This window comes from Arachis stenosperma, chromosome 1 (genome assembly GCF_014773155.1).
Source record: "Arachis stenosperma cultivar V10309 chromosome 1, arast.V10309.gnm1.PFL2, whole genome shotgun sequence".
In the NCBI taxonomy this organism is placed as follows: domain Eukaryota; kingdom Viridiplantae; phylum Streptophyta; class Magnoliopsida; order Fabales; family Fabaceae; genus Arachis; species Arachis stenosperma.
Window position 1 is genome coordinate 37,402,693 of NC_080377.1, and position 26,548 is coordinate 37,429,240.

The following is a 26,548-nucleotide window of genomic DNA, read 5'->3' on the forward strand; positions in this document are numbered from 1 at the left end:
GAGTTGAACGCCCAAAACACGTCATAACTTGGAGTTCAACTCCAATAAAAGCCTCAGCTCGTGGATAGATCAAGCTCAGCCCAAACATACACCAAGTGGGCCCTGGAAGTGGATTTATGCATCAATTACTTACTCATGTAAACCCTAGGAGCTAGTTTATTATAAATAGAACTTTTTACTATCATAATCCAGGTGGCTGGATCCTAGATTGTAATTTGAATCCTGTGATCACGTTTTGGGGGCTGGCCATTCGGCCATGCCTGAACCTTTCACTTATGTATTTTCAACGGTGGAGTTTTTGCACACCATAGATTAAGGGTGTGGAGCTCTGCTGTACCTCAAGTTTTAATACAATTACTATTACTTTCTATTCAATTCTCTTTTATTCTTATTCCAAGATATATGTTGCACTTCACTTTGATGAATGTGATGATCCGTGACACTCATCATCATTCTCACCTATGAACGTGCATGATTGACAACCACTTCCGTTCTACTTTAGGCCGGGCGCATATCTCTTAGATTCCCCAACAGAATCTTCGTGGTATAAGTTAGATAGATGGCGGCATTCATGAGGATTCGGAAAGTCTAAACCTTGTCTATGGTATTCCGAGTAGGATTCTGGGACTGAATGACTGTGACGAGCTTCAAACTCCTGAAGGCTGGTCGTGATAACAAGCGCAAAAGAATCAAGGGATTCTATTCCAACCTGATTGAGAACCGACAGATGATTAGCCGTGCTGTGACAGAGCATAGGAACGTTTTCACTGAGGGGATGGGATGTAGCCATTGACAACGGTGATGCCCTACATACAGCTTGCCATGGAAAGGAGTAAGAAGGATTGGATGAAAGTAGTAAGAATGTAGAGATTCGAAAGGATTCTAGCATCTCCACACGCCTATCTGAAATTCCCACTATTGATTTACATAAGTATTTCTATCCCTTTTTATTTTCTATTTATTATTAATTATTCAAAAATCCATAAACCAATTTAATCTGCCTAACTGAGATTTACAAGGTGACCATAGCTTGCTTCATACCAACAATCTCTGTGGGATCGACCCTTACTCACGTAAGGTTTATTACTTGGACGACCCAGTACACTTGCTGGTTAGTTGAACGGAGTTGTGGAAAGAAAGTGCTGAGTTAATAAATGCACATACCAAAGAGCCAATATTGTTGATCACAATTTCGTCCACCACCGGGCATAGACCCCAAGCTAATGTGCCACAAGCTGGCAGTAGGGGTGGCAAACGGGCCTAAACCCGCCGAGCCGGCTTGCGTAAATTGCCAAAAAAGGTGGGCTGGGCTGGAAAATTGGGACCGCCAAATAGTAAAAGCCCGTCTAACCCGCACCACTTAAACCGCGGGCTTTGGTGGGGTAGGAGGGCTTCCCCGCCGGGCTTAAAATTTTTTAGCGAGTATTTTTACAATTTTTTTTTTACCAAAACCCAACTTCCCCCAACCTAACTTACAAGAGAATGAAGATGAAAATTGAGTATTTTGGATTATATTTATTTTGTTTTGGAGACAATATTTATAATTATATTTTGGATTATGTTTATTTTACTTTGGAAACAATATTTATAATTATGTTTTGGATGAAAACTTGGTTTATAATTATATTTATTAGATATTTATAATTACAAAGATTTTAATGTTTGTGAATATAAAAATTATAATTTGTTTATACTTTTAGAAATTATAATAGTTAAAAGTAAAAAATATGAGACATTTTTTATGCCTTTATATATATTATTTAATAGTTAAAAGTAAAAGAAAAAAAAGTTATTTGACGGGCTTAGCCCGCCAGCCCGTTAGCCTGCCGTTAGGCAGGGCGGGCTAGGATTTTGGGACTGCCTCACTAGGCGAGGCGGGGTGGGCCAGTCCGCCAAAGGGCGGGCTTTTGGTGGCGTGGGGCGGGGCAGGGTGGGCTTCCCCGCTTGCCACCCCTAGCTGGCAGTATATCCAGCATCTCAGCCAGTACAGCAGAGGCATAGAAAGCTCGGACCAGAAAGATTCCAAGCTGTAGACGAACAGGTACAAGCTCTACTAGAGGCAGGATTCATCAGAGAAGTCAAGTACCCACTATAGCTAGCCAATGTCGTCTTTGTGAAAAAGTTAAATGGGAAGTCGCGGATGTGCACTGATTACACCGACCTCAACAAAGCTTGCCCAAAAGACCCTTATCCACTCCCAAGTATCGACACTCTAGTGGACGCCTCCTCCGGATACAAGTACCTCTTCTTTATGGACGCTTATTCAGGATACAATCAAATCCCGATGTACCCACCCGATCAAGAAAAAACCTCATTCTTAACACCCAAGCTAAGGCAAACTACTGCTACGTCGTCATGCCGTTCAGACTCAAAAACGCAGGAGCTACCTACCAAAGGTTAATGAACAAAGTCTTCGCATATCACATTGGAAAACTAATTGAGGTATACGTGGACGATTGATGGAGGCGGAAATTAACCGATTAAGAATTTAATGGAATAAATACGTTGCAAGTACAGTTCTTAACCAGAGAAAATCCACTTATCAATTTAAAAGGGGTTGTCACAAAATTAGAATAAAAATACTGGGAGTATGAATCCCAGGTCGTCTCCTAACGAGTTGACAAAAGAGTGCAGCTTATTGGTCAGAGGTTTTCCAAGAAATTTTGAGTTTGAGAAACAGGAAAATAAATAAGAAAATTTATGTAATTTAAATAAAGATCTTGACCGGGAGAAGATTAATTGGAAGTTCTATCCTTGTTGGATTTTTTTTTCGCAAGATCAATTGATAATTGGTAGTTGTTTCCACTTAGTTATCCTTTACTGAATAAAGGAAAGTCAAGTGAGTTGGAAGTCAACTTCTATTCACAAGTTCTAATCCTCTCCCTTGGGAAGGATTAGCGTTAGTGACTAGAGAGTCAACTAACAATAAACCCAATTACAATTTGACTCTTGAGTATTCCAACTCAAAGTTCTCCTTTTAATCAACTCCTAATCAAGTTGGGGAACTACTCCATTATCATGAATGTAGACTTCACAAAATTAAAAGGGGAAATAAAGAAAGACATGATAAACAATAATAAAAAAGATCAATTAAACATAAAAATAGTTCTTATATTAATAAACTCTAAAAATAATCCAATTGTAACTCTGGACAAATTAAGGATATGAAAGAGTAAGTGAAAAGTAAGAAAACAAACTAGAATGACGAAGTCTTGGCTGAGGTAACAACTCTTCTCAATATCCAAATCCAAAAGCAAATAAAATTCTAAGAACTATGAATGTGTAGAGAGAAAACCTAGGGGAGTAAAATCCGATCTAAAAACTAAAAACTATCCTAATGAGAATCTCCCCGAATATCTACATGTTTTCCGGCTTTAGTCTGTGTTTCTGGGCCGAAAATTGGGTCAAAATGCGGCCCAAAATCGCCCCCAGCGATTTCTGTAAATTTTGCAGATCGCGCATGTCACGCGTACGTGTCGTCTATGCGATCGCGTCATCCAGCATTTTTCCTCGCCACACGTACACGTCGTCCACGCATTCGCGTCATCCGTGCAGATTTCAATCCACGCGTTCGAGTCAGGCATGCGAACGCGTCATTGCGATTTTCTCCATTTTGCGCGGTCGCGTGAGCCATGCGTCCGCGTTAGTGTTCGCTGGTCATCTCCTTGATTTCTTGTATTCCTTCCATTTTTGCAAGCTTCCTCTCCATTCTCTAAGCCATTCTTGCCCTATGAAACCTGAAACACTTAACACATGAATCACGGCATCGAATGGTATAAAAGAGAATTAAAATGCACAATAAAAAGATCTCTATGAAGCAAGTTTTCAACCATAGAACAACTTTGGGAAGGAATTGTAATATCATGCTAATCACATGAATAAATGGGTAAAGACTTGATAAAACCACTCAATTAAACACACTACAAGAATATGACCAATTAGCTACTACAAAAAGAGTCATAAAATCGTCGCTAATCTAACGCAAAATAAAATTTGTGACGGATTAGCTACCGCCTAGCAACTAATGTTTTCCTCGCTAATTACAAGTCGCAGATCAGTGAGGCAAACATAGTAGTGGCTAATTCATTGGAAAATTTTTTAGCTACCAAAAAGATAGTCACGAATCCATCACTAAAGTAAAAGCTAATTTCATAGAAGAAATAGACTAAACGGTAGTCGCTAATTAGCGACAAACTCTAATGTAGCAGAGTCATCGCTAAATGCAAGCTAACTTCATAGACAAAATAGAATGCTTAGTTGACGCTAATTAGTGAGGAATTTTTCTGAACCTAACTCGTCGCAAGTTTTCCGCTAATGTTATCGCAAATCTGTCACATTTTATAGCAAATCTATAGCTAATATTTGAAAATCCTTAATCAAATTTGTAGGAATGTTGTCCCTAAACTAAAGCTATTCAAAATGAGAAAGTAGAGTTATGAAATAGTTGCCAATTTGCTAGGGAATAATGTGTAGTCAATTAGTTGCAATACTATCGCAAAATGTCATCACAAATTCCTTTTAAACTAGTAACAAATCTATAGGTATCGCATAAATATTTCAGTCGCAATATAGTCTTTGATTTGTCACCATCGTCAACAACGAGTATGTCGCTAATTTTTCTAGAATATCAGCTAGAATTCCAATTTTGTCGCTATACTAAAATAAACATCATATTATTCTTTTTATTTTAGTGATTGAACTAAGATAATGCATACAAATAAAATTAGTTGATTAAAATTATACACAGTTTAAAAAAAGTTCAAACCATGTTTAAAGAAATTAGATGTTGAAGCTTAACGTAATAATAACCAAGCCTTAGGCTTGATCAAATGCCTATTTTATCTATTCAATAGCTCTAAAAAACATGACTTAATTAGTAAACTAATAAAGAGAAAAGCTCAATTACAATATTATGTAAAAGTAAATATTCACTCACTTATTTAGATATGTTTTAATCTGGCTACACAAATATGATCCTGCTTCTATAAAATTTATTATACATTATACATCTAAGTTTCTCATTGCACATTAAAAATTTTAAAAACCTGAAAAATACAAATAAACAACACCTAAAGCTTGGTAGTTGATACAGTGAGAAAAATATATTAAATCACATGCTTCTTCAAAACTATAAGTATCTACATTAGTATCTATGTTTGCAAACATAGTTGGTTGATTTGCTGAGATCCTGGGCAAGGTAGAAATATTATTATATGAGAAGAACCAGCTATTTTAGTAAACCTGGAGGCATGAGCAAGAAAATGAAAAGAAAATAAGGCTACGCATTAAGTGAATCATTTTTCAAGGAATAGTGCAAGTAAATATATTCCATGTTCAACATGAAGTATATCATAATGAGTTTTTTTAGCCTAATGTGTAATGATTTACTTACCAATATAGAAGTTCATGTGCTTACCATTTGGACCTACATAATGAAGCAGCCAATTTTCAATAATTCTCATCAACAAAACAAAACACGTCATCACAAGACAAAAGAAAATGAATTAGAAATGGTAGATAAAAAGCATGGCATCAATGCATAAGACTTAACATTGACAAGGAGACATACACATGACATGAAGCAAAGGAAGTAGAAGTATAGTACGGTGAAGGTGTTATCCTATTTTATTATTAGATCTACCATGATGTTGGACATAAAATTTCAATGTGTTCATTGCAGTCTTTAAGGAGACGTTTGGCAACTTTCAAAATCTACATAACTTTGTACAATAAAACAGAACCAGTGATGTAAGAAAAATGAATGCTTTTTTTCGTCATACAGTTTGGTTTCACACATGAAAATTAATTGAAAATTACAAAAAGAAATAGTTATCAGCATTGTGTGTGTGTGTGTGTGTGTGTGTGTATATATATATATATATTACCGTTCATCGAATTTTGTTGGGGCTAAAATGGTGCGGAGTTCTATATGGCTGATTTTCATGAACCATTTTGTTGTTTTTGATGCCATGATGACGTTTGAGGATGCATTCTCTAATGAATTGTGCTCCATGTTACCCACCTTAAGGGTTAAAGCTAAGGAAGGTCAACAAATTAAAACCTTTATACAGTTAGAAATTAAATTACAATATGCATCTTACAACAATTAAATACCGAAGTCCATGCTCAGTAAACTTATTAATCACTGCATGAATTTTTTTCTGACATCCTCTGTGCAGTTGCAAAGGGTTATAATCTAAATAAAGAGAAAAAAAAAGCATTTGTCATCCTTATAACCATCATAAGAAGGTGCCAATGAAACAGGTTTTTACCTTCTCCGGAGCCCCTTTTCTCACACGGTGCCAATTTCCATCAGAATCAATGTAAGTTAGAGCAATCCTCTTGTCTACAGGATTGAATGGAAGAAAATGGGTCCCCCGATTCCAGCTTGAGCCTGGTCAGTCAAAACATAAAAATTATGGGTTAAATCAAAACATTTTTTCTGTATCCTTCTTGTCCTAAAGAGAGTGGTTTTACTATATTTACCTCCTTTGGATCAGCAAGCATCCCAACAATTGCAGCACCTATAGCAACCTGATTTTTGTCATAGAGGCCCTTGCAGCAAGAAGGATAACATACTCCTTCTCAACACCCTTAGCAAATACCTCAATCAAGTTTCTATCAACACTGAGCTTATTCAATGTCAAGGTTACAGTTTTGTCACCGCAGAGGAGATCCATCCCAGCCATTTCCTCAATAGTCGTCATACGTTTCGAGCAATTGAGCAAATGCAGAAGTTACCAATTGCTGTAAGCACTTTCTAGAAGTGTCCAACTTGGTTAGCACTGTCCACCAAGTGAGCCTCTTTACCAAAGAAGGCATGCACACCAGTGGCAATCACAACTGCTTCTATCTCACCCTTCTTGACTGTTGATCCAGAAAATATTTCATCAGTGGGGTTCTTGGTCATTAGAAGAGATTCTTCTATTAAAGCAGACTGATCAACACTTAGAGGATTGCCCTCGAGAAGACAAGCATAGGCCGGAATGATATCTCCTAATTTAATGTTGATTATGTCTCCTGGTAATAAAATTGCAGCATCTTGTTCACTCCAGTGGCCATCTCTTAAAACACGCAATAGAAAAAACATAACTTGCACTGAAGAAATGACAAAGTAACAATAATTGACCATTCAATTATATCTAAAATCATTTTAGATTTTGACAAAGAAAATAAGAAATATTTTAAAAGGAAAAGTAAATTTTTCATAAGGTTTCAATTTGTTAAGCAAGCATATGTGATTAGATGCGCTAAAAGCAAACAACTTCATCTCATGCACCCAACCAAAGAAAACAAAAACTTTGTATGCAATTCAATTTACTAACCATAGAATAACTAGTTTGCAGTATAGTTCACCTTACTTATTAATCCTTAGTATGAATAACTATAATACCTGAAGAACATGACGTAGCAAACAGTGCAATATTGTTTATGCTTGAGGAAAGGGCTCAAAACATGGAAATTCTGAACCAACTAAAAATGACATTTTCTGAGAAACACCAACTACTACACCAGCATTTGGAAGAAATCCTAGAAGGTATACTTCACGATCAAACTCTAGCTCTAGATCCAACTAAAATATTGAGTCCCAAATCAGCAAATTTAACTAATTCTAGAATAAAGGAATGGTTGAATTTTTTCAATGGCTAGAAGTATTGTTTATCTTGATAGTAAATATATCTAGCAAATATATTTAAGTTGATGAGAGTATCTTTCAATAAACATAAGCAGAAAGAAACAGAACAGAACAACACAACTTCCTAACCAAGTGAATAGCAGCGATCAAAATACCAGTGAAGATAAAGTAAATTAAAATCAAGAATAAAAACAATAGCAGGAGCAGGAGCAATCAGCCAGCCACATTATAGTGTCAGCTTCGATATGCATTGCTTTATTCTCCTCGATCATTTGTCGAGGAATACAATTTTCTCCTCCTCCCATTACTCTCTACTAAACAAACAACAAGAAGGTGAAATCAAATGTTGTTCAGCAATAATCAGGTACAAATCAGAAGTTCAGACCACAGAATAATAATTAAAAATATTATAACAACAATAATCTGAAAAATCAACAATAATCACATCAACTAAAATAAGAACAAATCAGGAGAAAACAAATGGAGAAACCTTATAATAACAATAATCAAAACAACAAATTCACCTTATAATAAAAAGTTCAGAACAAACAACCAGAGGAGTAATCAGTTTACTGGTAATCAGAATTCAAAACAATAATCAATTTACTAATAATAAAAATAATTATCTGAAATTCAAAACAATAATGGAAACAATAAACAAAACTTTGTTCCCAAGCTCAACCCATATAACTAGTAATTTAGAACATCAATCAGAAGTTCAGAATCAATCTTAATTAATTTCTTTTTTAAAATGAAAAAAGAAAACACTGCTTTACCTGAGTTTGAGAACAGGGGAAGGGGCGGTCGAGCAGAGGTGGTGGCTGACTGAGCTTCACAGGGGCTTCTAGTGGTGGTTGGGCTAACCTTCGCGTGATTGGTGGTGGCAGAGAAGAAGGGGGCAGCGCCGGCGCATTGACCGTCGCACCTTGCAGCCACTGTTGGTGGCATCGTCATTGAGGGTCATCGGGGAGCAGTGCAGCGCGTAGAATCAATGCAGCACCGAGAAGTATCTTTGATGCAGAGAAGAAGATTCTACCCATCATTCGACGCAGACAAGAAGATTTTGAGGAGCTTTGATGAGATGAAGAAGACTCTGAGGCTGGAAGCACAAGGGAGTGAGTGAGAGAATGCCGAGATAAGATGAGAGACGACTGAGACTCTTGAGAGTAGGCAAGGGAGTGAGCTGAGAGAGGGCTAAAAGCTTGAAATCGTGCCCTAATTTTCAATCTCTGATTTAATTTAAAGTGCTAAAAATGAAGTTTATTATGCAATTTTTTATTTGAAATTATGGAGAAGGCGCTAATATATGTGTGTTTTTTCAATTTTTGAAATTAAACACTTTTTAAATTAATATAACTTGTTTTGTTTTTTGAGTTATTTTTTTTTCATTTTGATTTTTTAAAAAAGAATTTAAATTTTAAAAACTCTTTTATAAGATAGATAAGCTTTTTTTAATAAATACAAAAATATTTATGTAAATGTCAATGATCTTATATTAAAATAAAAAATAAAATAATTTGTATTACTCTTTTAATTTAAGAATATTTTTATATTTTATAATTTATGTTTTCACAACTAAAATTTTACAAATTAGTTAAATTTAAATATATATTATTGGATATTTTTTATATAATAAAATTTCTTTGAAATATAATTTATAAAACAATATATATATCATATAAATAAATAGTAAGCAAGTATTTGACATTTAAATCTCATTTCATGTATGTAACAATTTATTGACTAGTGACAAATTGTTAAACAAACTGTTAAATAGTAAGCAAGTATTAGACTTGCATTTTTACGAGGAGGGTGACGGAACATGCTAGATGGTGAGATGATGGAGATGATGGGGCTGGAAACGGAGATACGATGGCGCGTCAGTGGCTACAAAGACGAAAAACTGGAGGGATGTCACGGCTTCAACGACGTAGATGAAAGGTCACACGAATAGCATGACTTCAACGATGGCAAACCAAATAAGGTTATTATTATTATTATTATTATTATTATTATTATTATTATTATTATTATTATTATTATTATTAGGACAAATCACCCTGATAAATCAATGGCATGTGAACGAGCTATAGCTCAAATGGCATAGTCTCTTAATACTCATCTAAGATTTATATAAAACCCTCCATCCTATATAAATCGAACCAGGCTGGTTAGATTTATTTGGAAACATACCACCCATGCCCATGCATAAATCTAGCTAGCCTGATTCGATTCGATTTACATGTGAATGTGTAAATTGATATTACCTGTTTCGATTTATGTGTAGTTAAAGCTCACCTAATAAATCTATTTAGTCTAATTCGATTTACTACTAGAATTTGTAAATCTAATTACCCTTATTCGATTGGTATAAAAAAGCCTTTGGAAGATTCACGTATCATTTCTTACTTTGGGTGATAAAGTAATATTTGCATGCATTTGGTTTATTTAAGTATTTTATCCTATATTTTTTAATTGAAAATATTAACATTATGCTCTCATTTTCTAAAAATATTGAATTTTTTAATTTATCTTTAAAATATATTAATTTTAAACTTCAATTCAAATTAACAGCAAACTTTCCATTGAAAATAACGACAAATTTGTGATCTAAAAGGGAAAAAATATTTTTTAAGAAAAAACTTTTGATTTGAGTTGTTGTAAAATATTTGAGAGTGGACTTCTTGCTAGAATATTGTAAATTATTAGTTATTAAAAATTAGCTAGCTAATTATTAGTCACGACTTTGAAACTTTAATTATTGTCTCATTTAAAATAGCTTTAAATTAGTGACAAAATTGTGACAAATTACATTAGCGTGCTTGGCAAATTTGCTTCAAACTTTTTATGAATTTTCCATGGATTTATATAGAGGTTAGTGATTAGAAGCAACATGGAATAAGGATAGAATAAGACTAACATTTTTCTGACAAATTAGTAGCAAAATGAAATAAGCGAGAAAAGTCTATCAATTGTTAAACGGTCGCTAATTCCTCACTAAATAAGCTTTTGATTAGTGACTCAATTGCGACTAGTTACTTCTAAAATTTTCTCGATTAGCTTTGGATTTGTTATAAATTTGCGACTGATTTCCAATGAGGTTAGCGTGTAACTTGCTACAAAATGGGTAGGATATAGCTTTTGCTTTGCGACAAGATTGCAGTTGCCAAGTCGCTCACTAAATTAAACTTGCGACAACTTAGCGACAAATGTATTTCGCCCGCTAATCAGCGACTTGAAATCAGCGAATGAAGTGTGTCAGTTGTTAAACGGTCACAAATTTCTCGCTACTTAGGTCATAGGCGCTCAATATCCGTATTTCCACTTTAGCGACTAATTAGCAAGGAACACTTTCATAGCTGAATGATATATCTGTTGTGATGAGTTAGCGACGACTATTTTCTGTCGCTACCCAAATTTTGAATTTTATAATGTTATGCGACAAATTAGCGAGAAACGAATTGCTCGCTAAAAATAAAAACTTTGGCGACAAATTAGCTAGGAATTTGTCCATCGCAGAATGCATTTCAAGTCTTTGTGACGAATTAGCTAGAGACATTGTTCCTCACTAATTACCCTTTTCACACAAAGTTTATTTAGCGACAAACTAGTGTGTGAATTGTTTCTCGCTAATTGTATATCAAACACTTGTGACGGAATAGTGACAACAATATCCCTCGCTACTTTACTTTTATTCGATTGAACTCCTAAGTGACTGATTTGCTAGAATATTGTCACTCGCTAATTAATTTGCGAGAAATTAGCGAGGAAATTTTCTTCGCTCTTTTTTAGCTACAAAAGTCAATCTGCGAGAAACAAACTTACCTATAAATCTCTCGCTAATCAGTCGTTTTTCTCAAGTTCAGGTATTTTGTGACCGCTCATTAATTTTGTCGTTAGTGCGTCACTAATTCCTCACAAGTTAGTGACGGATTAGTGACAAAAAATATTTCTCGCAAAAATTCATCACTAATTTGTCAAATTCTTGTAGTGACACAATATAAATTATAAAATAATGGTTTATCAACGATATGTTAGTAAAAACTCAAAGCGATGAATCATTACTGTCCGACCTCGCCCAAGTGTTCAATACCATAAGAAAGCATGGCATGCGACTTAACCCTGCGAAATGCACCTTCGCAGTAGAAGCTGGCAAATTCTTGGGATTCATGCTCACACAAAGAGGAATCGAAGCAAACACGGACAAGTGCCAGGCCATACTCGACATGAAAAGCCCGACCTGTGTCAAAGAAGTGCAACAACTCAACGGGCGACTGGCAGCCTTGTCCAGATTTCTAGCCGGATCAACCATAAGATCTCTCCCCTTCTACGCTACACTAAGGAAGGGAAAAAATTTCGAATGGACACCAGAGTGCGAGTTAGCCTTCCAGGATTTCAAAAGATTCCTGGGACAACCACCCATTCTTACCCGACCTCGGGAAGGAGACACACTCATATTATACCTCGCTGTAGGAAGCCGGGCAGTAGCTTCAGCATTAGTCAGGGAGGACGAAAGCGGACAACAACCTATATACTTCATCAGCAAAGCGCTACAAGGGTTTGAACTGAACTATCAAAAGATAGAGAAGTTCGCCTACACTCTCATATTAACCTCTGGACGACTTCGTCCATACTTCCAGGTTCACACCATTAAAATTCGGACCAATCACCCCATAAAAGACATCCTACAGAAAATAGATTTAGCGGAAAGAATCCTACAGTGGGCAGCCGTGTTGTCCGAATTCGACCTCCAACATGAAGCTCAAACAGCAATCAAATCACAGTATCTGGCCGACTTCATTGTAGAGTACACTCACTACCAGAAAAACGGTGATTAGCCACAGAAAAAACCGTGGCTAAAATCAAGAAAATCCGTGGCGACTAAGCGTTAACAACGAGTACACTTTTGTGGCTAACAAGGGCGACGCCTTTTCAATTAGCCACGGTTTTTGGCCGGTTAGCCACGGTTTTATGACCCGTGGAGACATCTAAATAGCCACGGTTTCTACGTTATTGGCCATAGACTAAACCGTGGCTAAATGGCAACAGTGTAACCAATAAGTATAGTTTTGCCACAATCTTTCCGTGGCTAATATTGATAGGCTGGGCTTTTTTGCCACTTTTTTCTGTGGCTAAACATTGCTGGGTTATTTAGCCACGGTTTTTTCTATGGCAAAAAAAACTATGCACAAAATAATATTTGACAGGCTGGGTTTTTTTCACGCTTTTTTTCGTGGCCAATATTATAGACTATTTACCAACACATAAATCCGTAGCTAATTTTTTCTTTCAATTTAAAAAAAAACTCTCAATTATAATTACCAATTGAATATTTTTTTAAATTAATATTGCATATATTTATTTCTATATATACTAACATATTAAAATAATGTTATAACAATATAAACAATCAAAGCAACGATAATAAAATTAAAATAAAAAAATAGCAAACTAAGTAATAACAGTATTTTAAAGCATATGCATTGTTCAAAGATATAGTAAAGAAATAACAGAACCAAGTTTCATAATTTTGTACAACAAAAAATAAAAATATCTCTAATAACAGTATAAACTAGACATAAATTAAAACTAAAATAAACATGACATGAGGTGCATCATTCCGACTCAATGTGTGGCACAGAATCAGAGAAGGTAGGTACTTCATCACCGTATTTCTGTTGTAGAAATCTGTAGAGAGTTGCCACTTGACCTTTAGCTTCTTGAAGTTGCATTTCTAATTCTGCAACATGTTGTTGCGATGCAATGCTAGAACCTCCGCATATTGCCCCTCCAAAGATGCGCTTTGACTTGCCAAAACCACTGGGATATGCAGCATTACTAAAGCCACGTACTCGCTTACCATTCTCAGGACTGCAAACTTTTCCAATTGCATCATCCGGATGAGCCAAGACCTTTGAATGAATACCTTCAACGGCAGCACGCTCTTGGTCTTCAGACAAATGCTCTGCTATTTTTTCCTACAAACAAATGCACATCGCATTGGAGTAGAGTATTGACATAATCAAGGCATATAAAAAAATATACAGCCATTTAAAATATAATTGAGACACTCACAGCTAATCGTTGTCCTTCCCCGCTTACATAACTCCCATATTTTTTTAGCAAAGTTGATACAATAATCTCGCTTCAACATACAGGCCTTCCCAATTTTTTTCCTAATACAATAAATAAAATATTAAAGTTAATCTCAAATTTAGTTAAAACTGCTAATTTTATAGTAATAGTAATAATAATAAAAATAATACCATCTGAGTTGCTCTTCTAGCATTGCTTTTACTTCCACCGGCATGTGAAACTATAAGTTTCTCACGATTTCTAGCGTTTTGCAAACATTGTTTCTATGATTTTCAAGAACAAGAAACAAGTAAATAAATGTTACGAGATAGCCATTATAAATATTCAATAAAAAAATAAAAAAACATAGATTAATTATTTACCTATGCTTTAGGATCCATATAATGATCTACAAAAGTAGTCCATTCAACAGGCGGTATGTCTGAGGGCTTCACAGCAAGAATTTTTGCCTTTCTTTTGTTAGGAAAGAAGTATTCTCTCTGTAAATTATACTTATGGGCCTTCCATCTATCACCTAAGGTCCTCAGAGCCAATTTGACGCCAGCAGCATAATCAAACTCAAAATTTTCCTTAAAATATTTCATAGAGGAGATCAATTATTAAAAACTATGCAATTTGATAACCATACTGCAGATTATATGTTAGAAAGATAATATTTAAAAAAAGACTTTCTAAAGCTAATCCTAACCCATGCTTATTATAGTTTATCCAATTTTGAAACATTCATAACAGTGTAGTATAACACAATATTCTGTCAAATAGTTGTCTAGCCCCAACAGCAGATATTTGAAAAGAAAAAAAATTGAGAAAATGAATGATGCATAACAAAGGCTTACTTATAAGTTTTTATAATGAACATTCTTGCTGTAATGTGATCATAAACATGTTTGACCAAAAAAAAGAAGGAATCCAATATACAAACCTAGTTGCAAGAAGACTGACCACCTCAAATACATAGCCCCTTTTGAATTCTACTAGGGTAGAGCTAAAGTTTTTCTTGTTATAATTTTATTAGTTTTTATCAAACTGAAACAGGTATATATCTTAACAAAATTTTCCTCTCATGTATTTCTAATTCCAAATTTTCATTTCACAACATTCATGACAATAGCAATTGGAACGGGAAAAAAAATTCAGGAAGTGTATCCCAACTCCTAAGAATGAAATGCAACTAACTTGACCATATTGATAGCAATAGCATATAACCTGCAGCAGTACCTGTTTAATACTTAATCAATTCATAAATCATAGAGCAATGGCATATTGTTAAACCTTACTTAAAGTACCTCCAAATGAATCTATCTACACCAAGATTTCAGCTATTACACAATTTCTTTTTAACAAGAAATAACAAAAATAAACAGAAAACGCAAACCTAAATATAGGCAAGTGATGAGCGGATAATTTATACGCTTTTTGGCATTATTTTTAGGTAGTTTTTAGTAAGTTCAAGCTACTTTTTGGGATGTTTTCATTAGTTTTATGTTAAATTCACATTTCTGGACTTTACTATGAGTTTGTGTGTTTTTCTGTGATTTCAGGTAATTTCTGGCTGAAATTGAGGGACTTGAGCAAAACTCTGAAAAAGGCTGACAAAAGGACTGCTGATGCTGTTGGAATCTGACCTCCCTACACTCGAAATAGATTTTGCTGGAGCTATAGAATTTCAAATGGCGCGTCCTCAACGGCGTTGGAAAGTAGACATCCAGAGATATCCAGCAATATATAATAGTCCATACTTTATTCGGAAATTGATGACGTAACTTGGCGTTGAACGCCAAGTACATGCTGCTGTCTGGAGTTAAACGCCAGAAACACGTCATGATCCGGCGTTGAACGCCCAAAACACGTTATAACTTGGAGTTCAACTCCAAGAGAAGCCTCAGCTCGTGGATAGATCAAGCTCAGCCCAAGCATACACCAAGTGGGCCCTGGAAGTGGATTTATGCATCAATTACTTACTCATGTAAACCCTAGTAGCTAGTTTAGTATAAATAAGACTTTTTACTATCATAATCAATCCTGGATTGTAATTTGAATCCTGTGATCACATTTTGGGGGCTGGACATTCGGCCATGCCTGAACCTTTCACTTATGTATTTTCAACGGTGGAGTTTCTGCACACCATAGATTAAGGGTGTGGAGCTCTGCTGTACCTCAAGTTTGAATACAATTACTATTACTTTTTATTCAATTCTCTTTTATTCTTATTCCAAGATATACGTTGCACTTCACTTTGATGAATGTGATGATCCGTGACACTCATCATCATTTTCACCTATGAACGCGCGTGATTGACAACCACTTCCGTTCTACTTTAGGCCGGGCGCATATCTCTTAGATTCCCCAACAGAATCTTCGTGGTATAAGTTAGATAGATGGCGGCATTCATGAGGATCCGGAAAGTCTAAACCTTGTCTATGGTATTCCGAGTAGGATTCTGGGACTGAATGACTGTGACGAGCTTCAAACTGTTGAAGGCTGGGCGTGATGACAAGCACAAAAGAATCAAGGGATTCTATTCCAACCTGATTGAGAACCGACAGATGATTAGTCGTGCTGTGACAGAGCATAGGAACATTTTTACTGAGAGGATGGGATGTAGCCATTGACAACGGTGATGCCCTACATACAGCTTGCCATGGAAAGGAGTAAGAAGGATTGGATGAAAGCAATGAGAAAGTAGAGATTCAAGAGGAGCACAGCATCTCCATACGCCTATCTGAAATTCCCACTATTGATTTACATAAGTATTTCTATCCTATTTTATTTAGTAGTCTTATTATTAATTTTCGAAACCTATAACCATTTAATCTGCCTAACTGAGATTTACAAGGTGACCATAGCTTGCTTCATACCAATAATATCTGTAGGATCGACCCTTACTCACGTAAGGTTTATTACTTGGACGACCCAATACACTTGCTGGTTAGTTGAACGGAGTTGTGAAAAGAAAGTGCTGAGTTAATAAATGCACATACCAAAGAGCCAATATTGTTGATCACAATTCGTCCACCAAGTTTTTGGCGCCGTTGCCGGGGATTGTTCGAGTATGGACAACTGACGGTTCATCTTGTTGCTCAGATTAGGTAATTTTCTTTTAAAAAATCTTTTTCAAAATTTTTCTTTTATTTTTCGTTTTTCCAACAATATTTTTGAAAAAATTAATAAAAATCCAAAAAAATTTATAAAATCATAAAAATAAAAAAAATATTTTGTGTTTCTTGTTTGAGTCTTGTATCATGTTTTAAGTTTGGTGTCAATTGCATGCTTTAAAAATTTTTCTTGCAATTTTTCGAAAACTCCATGCATTCATAGTGTTCTTCATGATCTTCAAGTTGTTCTTGATAAGTCCTCTTGTTTGATCTTGATGTGTTCTTGTTTTGTGTTGTTTGTTGTTTTTCATATGCATTTTTTGTTTGTTAGTGTCCATGCATTAAAGATTTTTAAGTTTGGTGTCTTGCATGTTTTCTTTGCATCAAAAATTTTTCAAAATTATGTTCTTGATGTTCATCATGATCTTCAAAGTGTTCTTGGTGTTCATCTTGACATTCATAGTGTTCTTGCATGCATCATGTGTTTTGATTCATAATTTTTATGTTTTGGGTCATAATTGTGTTTTTCTCTCTCATCTTTAAAATTCAAAAATAAAAAAAAATATCTTTTCCTTATTTCCCTCCAAATTTTCGAAAATTTTGGGTTGACTTAGTCAAAAATTTTCAAAATTAGTTGTTTCTTACAAGTCAAGTCAAAATTTCAATTTCAAAAATCTTATCTTTTCAAAATCTTTTTCAAAAATCATATCTTTTTCATTTTTTTTCTATTTCTCGAAAATTTCAAAATTATTTTTCAAATTATTTCAAAATCTTTTTCTTATCTTTATATCATATTTTCGAAAATTCACTAACAATTCATGTGATTGATTCAAAAATTTGAAGTTTGTTACTTTCTTGTTAAGAAAGGTTCAATCCTTAAGTTCTAGAATCTTATCTTGTAATTTCTTGTTTGTGAAGTAAGTAATTTCAAATTTTTGAATTAAATATTTTTATCTTTTATCATATCTTTTTCAAAAATTTTATCTTTTTCAAAATTTGATTTCAAAATATCTTATCTAACTTCTTATCTTCTTATCTTTTTAAAATTTGATTTTAATATCTTTTTCAACTAACTATTTGACTTTTTGTTGGTTTCTTATCTTTTTCAAAACCACCTAACTACTCTTTCCTCTCTAATTTTTGAAAATATCTCACCCCTTTTCAAAAATTCTTTTTAATTAACTAATTGTTTCATGTTTTAATTTTAATTACATCTTAGCTCTAATTTTCAAAAATCACTAACCTTTTTTTTAAAAAAAATTATTTTTGAAATTCTCTTCCTCTTCTCTTCTTCTATTTAATTATTTAATTACTAACACTTCTCTTCACCTCCCCTATCCTTACTCTTTATACAGACTATTCATTCTTCTTCATTCTTCTCCCCTCTCTTTTTCTACTAACATAAAGGAATCTCTATACTGTGACATAGAGGATTCCTTTTCTTTTCTTGTTTTCTTCTCTTTCATATGAGCAGGAACAGGGAAAAAGGCACTCTTGTTGAAATTGATCCAGAACCTGAAAGGACTTTGAAGAGGAAACTAAGAGAAGCTAAATTACAACAATCCAAAAGTAACCTTTCAGAAAATTTCGAACAAGAGAAGGAGATGACAGCCGAACCCAATAATAATAATGCAAGGAGAATGCTTGGTGACTTCACAAAGCCAACGTCCACGTTTGATGGAAGAAGCATCACCATTCCTGCCATTGGAGCCAATAATTTTGAGCTTAAGCCTCAACTAGTTGCTTTAATGCAACAAAACTGCAAGTTTTATGGACTTCCATCTGAAGATCCTTATCAGTTTTTAACTGAGTTCTTGCAGATCTGTGAGACTGTAAAGACGAATGGAGTTGATCCTGAAGTCTACAGACTCATGCTTTTCCCTTTTGCTGTAAGAGACAGAGCTAGAATATGGTTGGATTCACAACCCAAGGATAGCCTGTACTCCTGGGATAAGCTGGTCACTGCCTTCTTGGATAAATTCTTTCCTCCTCAAAAGCTGAGCAAGCTGAGAGTGGATGTTCAAACCTTCAAACAAAAAGATGGTGAATCCCTCTATGAAGCTTGGGAAAGATACAAGCAGCTGACCAAAAGATTTCCATCTGACATGTTTTCAGAATGGACCATATTAGATATATTCTATTATGGTCTATCTGAATTTTCGAAAATTTCATTGGACCATTCTGCAGGTAGATCTATTCACCTAAAGAAAATGCCTGAAGAGGCTCAAGAACTCATTGACATGGTTGAAAACAACCAATTCATGTACACTTCTGAGAGGAATTCCGTTAATAGTGGGATACCTCAGAAGAAAGGAGTTCTTGAAATTGATGCTCTGAATGCCATATTGGCTCAGAACAAAGTGTTGACTCAACAGGTCAACATGATCTCTCAAAATCTGAATGGATGGCAACATGCATCCAACAGTACTAGAGAGGCAGCTTCTGAAGAAGCTTATGATCCTGAGAACCCTGCCATGGCAGAGGTTAATTACATGGGTGAACCTTATGGAAACACCTATAATTCATCATGGACAAATCATCCCAATTTCTCATGGAAGGATCAACAAAAGCCTCAACAAGGCTTTAACAATGGTGGACGCAATAAGCTGAGCAATAGCAAGCCTTTCCCATCATCTTCTCAGCAACAGACAGAGAATTCTGAACAAAACACTTCTAATTTAGCCAATCTAGTCTCTGATCTGTCAAAGGCCACTTTCAGTTTCATGAGTAAAACAAGATCCTCCATCAGAAATCTGGAGGCACAAGTGGGCCAGCTGAGTAAGAAAGTCATTGAAACTCCTCCCAGTATTCTCCCAAGCAATACAGAAGAGAATCCAAAAGGAGAGTGCAAGGCCATTGATTTAATCAATATGGCCGAATGCACAAGGGAGGAGGAGGACAAAAATCCTAGTGAGGAAGACCTCCTGGGACGTCCTTCAAGCAAGAAGGAATTTCCTATTAAGGATCCAAAGGAATCTGAGGCTCATATAGAGACCATAGAGATTCCATTAAATCTTCTTCTGCCATTCATGAGCTCTGAAGACTATTCTTCCTCTGAGGAGGATGAAGATATGACTGGAGAGCAAGTTGCTCAATATTTAGGAGCTATCATGAAGCTGAATGCCAAGTTGTTTGGCAATAAGACTTGGGAAAGTGAACCTCCCTTGCTCATTGGTGAACTAGACACCTGGATTCAGAAAATCCTACCTCAAAAGAAACAAGATCCTGGCAAGTTCTTAATACCTTGTACCATAGGCACCATTACCTTTGAAAAAGCTCTATGTGATCTAGGGTCAGAGATAAATCTTATGCCACTCTCTGTATTGGAGAAGCTGGGGATCATTGAGGTACAACCTGCCTTGTTCTCATTACAATTGGCAGACAAGTCATTAAGACAAGCTTATGGAATAGTGGAGGATGTATTAGTAAAGGTTGAAGGCCTTTACATCCCTGCTGATTTCATAATCTTAGACACTAGGAAGGAAGAGGATGATTGCATCATCATTGGAAGACCTTTCCTAGCCACAGCAGGAGCCGTGATAGATGTCAACAGAGGTGAACTAGTCCTTTAATTGAATGGGGACTACCTTGTGTTTAAGGCACATGGCCATCCCTCTGTGACAAAAGAGAGTAAGCATGAAGAGCTTCTCTCAGTTCAGAGTCAAGAAGAGCCCCCACAGTCAAACTCTAAGTTTGGTGTTGGGAGGCCACAACCAAACTCTAAGTTTGGTGTTAAGACCCCATATCTAAACTCTAAGTTTGGTGTTGGGACTATACAACATTGACCTGATCACCTTGTGGCCCCATGAGAGCCACTGTCAAGCTATTGACATTAAAGAAGTGCTTGTTGGGAGGCAACCCAATTTTATTTATCTAATTTTTATTTTATTTTATTTCATTGTTATTTTGTGTTTTATTAGGTACATGATCATGTGGAGTCACGAAAAAAATATAAAAATTAAAAACAGAATCAAAAACAGCAGAAGGAAAAAATCACACCCTGGAGGAAGCACAGGCTGGCGTTCAACGCCAGTAAGATGCATCTGGCCGGCGTTCAACGCCAGAACAGAGCATCATTCTGGTGCTGAACGCCAAAAACAAGCAACATTCTGGCGCTGAACGCCAGGGATGTGCCTAGAGAAGAAAAGCTGGCGCTGAACGCCAGTAACAAGCATGAAACTGGCGTTCAACGCCAGAAACATGCTTTACATGGGCGTTGAATGCCCAGAATGTGCACCACACGGCGTTTAAACGCCAGAATGGTGTGCAAAGGCATTTTACATGCCTATTTGGTGCAGGGATGGAATTCCTTGACACCTCAGGATCTGTGGACCCCACAGGATCACCTCAGGATCTGTGGACCCCACAGGATCCCCACCTACTATATTCCTACCTTACCTCCTAATCCTAGTTTTACTCTTCCCCGTGTCACACTTCCCAAAAAAAAACCCTTCACCAATCACCTTAATCTCTCTTCCCAATCACCCCCTTCACCACTCACATCCATAAACTCTTCCCCAAAAACCCCACCTACCTTCAAAAATTCAAAAACATTTTCCCACCCATTCCCACCCTAAATGGCCGAACATATACTCTCCCCTCTCCCTATATATACCCTTCCATTCTACTTCATTTTCACAAAACACAACCCCTTCTTCTTCACTTTGGCCGAACCTACATCTCTCCCTCTCTACCATATTCTCTTCTTCTTCTTCTTCTCTTCTTTCTTCTCTTGCTCGAGGACGAGCAATATTTTAAGTTTGGTGTGGTAAAAGCATAAGCTTTTTGTTGTTCCATTACCATCAATGGCACCTAAGGCCGGAGAATCCTCTAGAAAAGGAAAAGGGAAGACAAAAGCTTCCATCTCCGAGTCATGGGAGATGGAAAGATTCATCTCCAAAAGCCATCAAGACCACTTCTATGATGTTATGGCAAAGAAGAAGGTGATCCCTGAGGTCCCTTTCAAGCTCAAGAAAAATGAGTATCCGGAGATCCGACATGAGATCCGAAGAAGAGGTTGGGAAGTTCAAACCAACCCCATGCAACAAGTCGGAATCTTAATGGTTCAAGAGTTCTATGCCAATGCATGGATCACTAGGAACCATGATCAAAGTATGAACCCGAGTCCAAAGAATTATCTCACAATGGTTCGGGGGAAATACTTAGATTTTAGTCCGGAGAATGTGAGATTGGCGTTCCACTTGCCCATGATGCAAGGAGATGAACGCCCCTACACTAGAAGGGTCAACTTTAATCAAAGGTTGGACCAAGTCCTTATGGACATATGTGTGGAAGGAGCTTGATGAGCGGATAATTTGTATGCTTTTTGGCATTGTTTTTAGTATGTTTTTAGTATGATCTAGTTAGTTTTTAGTATATTTTTATTAGTTTTTAGTTAAAATTCACTTTTCTGGACTTTACTATGAGTTTGTGTGTTTTTCTGTGATTTCAGGTATTTTCTGGCTGAAATTGAGGGATCTGAGCAAAAATCTGATCCAGAGACTCAAAAGGACTGCAGATGCTGTTGGATTCTGACCTCCCTGCACTCGAAGTGGATTTTCTGGAGCTACAGAAGCCCAATTGGCGCGCTCTCAACGGCGTTGGAAAGTAGACATCCTGGGCGTTCCAGAAATATATAATAGTCCATACTTTGCCCAAGATTTGATGGCCCAAACCGGCGTTCAAAGTCACCTCAAGAAATTCCAGCGTTAAACGCCGGAACTGGCACCCAAATGGGAGTTAAACGCCCAAACTGGCACCAAAGCTGGCGTTTAACTCCAAGAAGAGTCTCTACACGAAAATGCTTCATTGCTCAGCCCAAGCACACATCAAGTGGGCCCGGAAGTGGATTTTTATGTCATTTACTCATTTCTGTACACCTTAGGTTACTAGTTTTTCTATAAGTAGGACCTTTTACTATTGTATTAAGAATCTTCGGATCTTTGGAACCTTTCTCTAGAGACCTTTTGATCACTTTGGGAGGCTGGCCATTCGGCCATGCCTAGACCTTGTTCTTATGTATTTTCAACGGTGGAGTTTCTACACACCATAGATTAAGGTGTGGAGCTCTGCTGTACCTCGAGTATTAATGCAACTACTATTGTTCTTCTATTCAATTCCACTTGTTCTTTGTCCAAGATATCACTTGTTCTTCAACTTGATGAAGGTGATGATTGACGCCCATCACCATTCTCACCCATGAACAAGGTGACTGACAACCACTCTTGTTCTACACGCATCTGAGGCTTAGTGAATATCTCTTGGATTCCTGATTGCACGATGCATGGTTGATCGCCTGACAACCGAGTGCTCGCCTGACAAACGAGCCAACCATTCCGTGAGATCAGAGTCTTCGTGGTATAGGCAAGAACTGATGGCGGCATTCAAGAGAATCCGGAAGGTCTAACCTTGTCTGTGGTATTCTGAGTAGGATTCAATGATTGAATGACTGTGACGTGCTTCAAACTCCTAGCAGGCTAGGGCGTTAGTGACAGACGCAAAAGTATCAATGGATATTATTCCGGCCTAAACGAGAACCGACAGATGATTAGCCTATGCTGTGACAGAGCATCAGGGACGTATTTTCACTGAGAGGATGGGAGGTAGCTGCTGACAACAGTGAAACCCTACACGAGCTTGCCATGGAAAGGAGTAAGAAGGATTGGATGAAGGCAGTAGGAAAGCAGAGAGACGGAAGGGAAGGCATCTTCATGCGCTTATCTGAAGTTCCTACCAATGAATTACATAAGTATCACTATCTTTATCTTTTATATTATTTTCGTTCATCACCATATCCATTTGAGTTTGCCTGACTAAGATTTACAAGATGACCATAGCTTGCTTCAATGCTAACAATCTCCGTGGGATCGACCCTTACTCACGTAAGGTATTACTTGGACGACCCAGTGCACTTGCTGGTTAGTTGTGCAAAGTTGTGTAATGCCATGGAATTGAACCACCAAGTTTTTGGAGTTCATGACCAGGGATTATGAGAGTTGTGAAAAGTATTGTTCACAATTTCGCGCACCAAGTTTTTGGCGCCGTTGCCGGGGATTGTTCAAGTTTTGAGCAAGCTTTTGGTAACAATGCCTGGGATTGTTCTAGTTTGGACAACTGACGGTTCATCTTGTTGCTTAGATTAGGTATTTATTTTTTTCGAAATTCTTGAAGATGAATTCTAGAGTTTCATGATGATTGTTGAAATCTGGCTGGCTGAGAAGCCATGTCTAATCTGATTGGACCGAGGTTTCAACTTATCATCACAAGAGCTTGTTGATTTTCATCAATCTTGCTTTTGGAGCAGTGATCTGCTAAAGCTTGGCTGACCTTTGGTCATGTCTAGTGTTTTGGACCGAAGCTTTCTTTGAAAGCTTGGCTGGCTGTGAAGCCATGTCTAATTCCTGGACCGGAGCCTTAGACTAGCATTGCACTGATTCCTGGAATTCTCATTAAGAATTTTGATACCTTTTCCCACTTAATTTTCGAAAAACACAAAAAAATTTACAAAATCATAAAAACAAAAAATATTTGATGTTTCCTGCTTAAGTCTAGTGTCTCATCTTAAGTTTGGTGTCAATTGCATGCATTCATTTATGTGTCTTAAGGATCTTCAAGTAATTCTTGATCATTTCTTACTCTGATCTTTGAATTCTTTTGGCTTGAGTGTTTATGTGTCTCATATAGTGTTAGTAGTATACAAACGGCTAAGTTTGGTGTCTTGCATGCATTGTTATTTGATTCTTGTTGCATTTTGATTATTAAAAATCCAAAAATATTTTTAATTTGTGTCTTTTCAAGTCAATGATACAAAGAATTGAAGATTCAGAACATACTGCAGAGGAATTATACAGAAAAAGCTGAGCATTCAAAAATGCCCAGTGAAGAAGACAGACTGGCGTTTAAACGCCAGCCAGGGTACCTGGTTGGGCGTTTAACGCCCAAAGAGGTAGCATTTTGGGCGTTAAACGCCAGAATGTATACCATTCTGGGCGTTTAACGCCAGGATGGTGCTAGGGGGAAGATTTTGTTTTCAAATCAATTTTTTTTCAAGTTTTCAAAGTTTTTCAAAATCAAATCTTTTTCAAATCAAATCTTTTCAATCAAATGTTTTCAAATTCAATTTCTTTCCTTTTTCAAAGATACTTGCTAACAATCAATGATTTGATTGAACATTTTTTGCCTTTTCTGTTGAGGAAGGTTTTATGTTTGAATCATATCTTTTCTTGTTAGACAAGTCATTAATTTTTAAAATCATATCTTTTAAAATTGTTTTCAAATCATATCTTTTAAAATTGTTTTCAAATCATATTTTCTCAATCACAATTTTTTTTAACCAATCATATCTTCTTAACCACATCTTTTTCAAAATAGTTTTCAATCAAATCTTTTTAACTTCTAATCTCAAAATCTTTTTCAAAAATCACTTGATTCCTTTTCCACTTTCAATTTTCGAAAATTATCAATCAATTTTTAAAATGTTTTTAACATCTTTTTAATTAATTTTCGAAAATCCTCTTCCCTCCTTCCCACATCCTTCTATTTATGGAGTACCACTCCTTCTTAATGCACAATTCGAACTCTATCTAATCAAGTTCGAAGTCTTCTACCTTCTTTCTTCTATTTTTCTTCTCCTCTGACACTTCAAGGAATCTCTATACTGTGACATAGAGGATTCCACATTTTCTTGTTCTCTTCTCTTTCATATGAGCAGGAGCAGAGACAAAGGCATTCTTGTTGAAGCTGACCCTGAGCCTGAGAGAATCTTGAAGCGAAAGCTAAGAGAAGCCAAGGCACAACTCTCTTTAGAGGACCTGACCGAATTCTTCAAAGAAGAAGAACGCATGGCAGCCGAAAACAACAACAATGCCAACAATGCAAGGAAGGTGCTGGGTGACTTCACTGCACCTACTCCTGATTTCTATGGGAGAAGCATCTCTATCCCTGCCATTGGAGCAAACAACTTTGAGCTTAAGCCTCAATTAGTTTCTCTAATGCAATAGAATTGCAAGTTCCATGGACTTCCAATGGAAGATCCTCATCAGTTTTTAGCTGAGTTCTTGCAAATCTGTGACACAGTCAAGACTAATGGGGTTGACCCTGAGGTCTATAGACTGATGCTTTTCCTTTTGCTGTAAGAGACAGAGCTAGAATATGGTTGGATTCTCAACCTAAAGAAAGCCTGGACTCTTGGGAAAAGCTAGTCAATGCCTTCTTGGCAAAGTTCTTTTCACCTCAAAGATGGAGTAAGCTTAGAGTGGAAGTCCAAACCTTCAGACAGAAGGATGGAGAATCCCTCTATGAAGCTTGGGAAAGATACAAACAATTAATCAGAAGATGTCCCTCAGACATGCTTTCTGAATGGAGCATCATAGGTATTTTCTATGATGGTCTCTCTGAACTATCCAAGATGTCTTTGGATAGCTCTGCTGGAGGATCTCTTCATCTGAAGAAGACGCCTACAGAGGCTCAGGAACTAATTGAAATGGTTGCAAATAACCAATTCATGTACACTTCTGAAAGGAATCCTGTGAACAATGGGACTAGTCAGAAGAAAGGAGTTCTTGAGATTGACACTTGAATGCCATACTGGCTCAGAACAAGATATTGACTCAACAAGTCAATTTGATTTCTCAAAGTCTGTCTGGAATGCAAAATGCACCTGGCAGTACTAAGGAAGCTTCATCTGAGGAAGAAGCTTATGATCCTGAGAATCCTTCAATGG

The 26,548-nt window shown here is 36.5% G+C and overlaps 1 non-coding gene and 1 pseudogene across 1 annotated transcript; both read right to left on the bottom strand.

Annotated features, from left to right (window-relative positions):
* Positions 1–5,637: 5,637 nt before the first annotated feature.
* On the bottom strand, positions 5,638–8,590 carry LOC130977882 (plasma membrane ATPase-like; annotated as a pseudogene).
* A 17,481-nt stretch (positions 8,591–26,071) lies between these two features.
* Positions 26,072–26,179, bottom strand: LOC130951889 (small nucleolar RNA R71). Its single transcript, XR_009074139.1, has one exon. It is a non-coding gene; the product is annotated as a small nucleolar RNA R71 (small nucleolar RNA).
* Between the last annotated feature and the right edge of the window lie 369 nt (positions 26,180–26,548).